The following is a 521-nucleotide window of genomic DNA, read 5'->3' as shown; positions in this document are numbered from 1 at the left end:
GCGTGGTGTTCTGATTAACTTCATTAATCTTACCATAATCACCAGTATATGTCAATGTCTTACATAACCATTACTCATTGATTACACACTAGATGATGGTGTTCAGTGTATTGAAGTGGAAGAAATCATGAAGTAAAATGTTGGTCTATTCTGCAGCCTTTAAGATCAGGTTTAAACAGATGCTTATTAATTTAATTAAGGACACCAATTCAAAGCTGTTGGGGGTCTCCCTGAATCAAATGGCAAATAGCTAAGTCACTGCATGTGTAGATCCCATTGAGTCACTGGCCAAGTGATGGGTATTTAACGAGGAAGACACAATTTTCTACACTCCCATGCACAATCCCTGTGTACCTTCAATATCTGCTGTAGATGGCTGAGAAACCTTCCAGAGCAGAGTTTGGAGTAACATCATGGTTTTGGTGAGGAGGTGAAGGAGAACACCTTGCATGTGCTGCATGGAAAGAAAAATACTTTCTTCCAGGATCTTTTTTTGAAGATCCAGTTGGATACTTTACCAG

This window comes from Sceloporus undulatus, chromosome 5, assembly GCF_019175285.1.
Source record: "Sceloporus undulatus isolate JIND9_A2432 ecotype Alabama chromosome 5, SceUnd_v1.1, whole genome shotgun sequence".
NCBI lineage: Eukaryota > Metazoa > Chordata > Lepidosauria > Squamata > Phrynosomatidae > Sceloporus > Sceloporus undulatus.
This window is presented reverse-complemented; position numbering follows the sequence as displayed.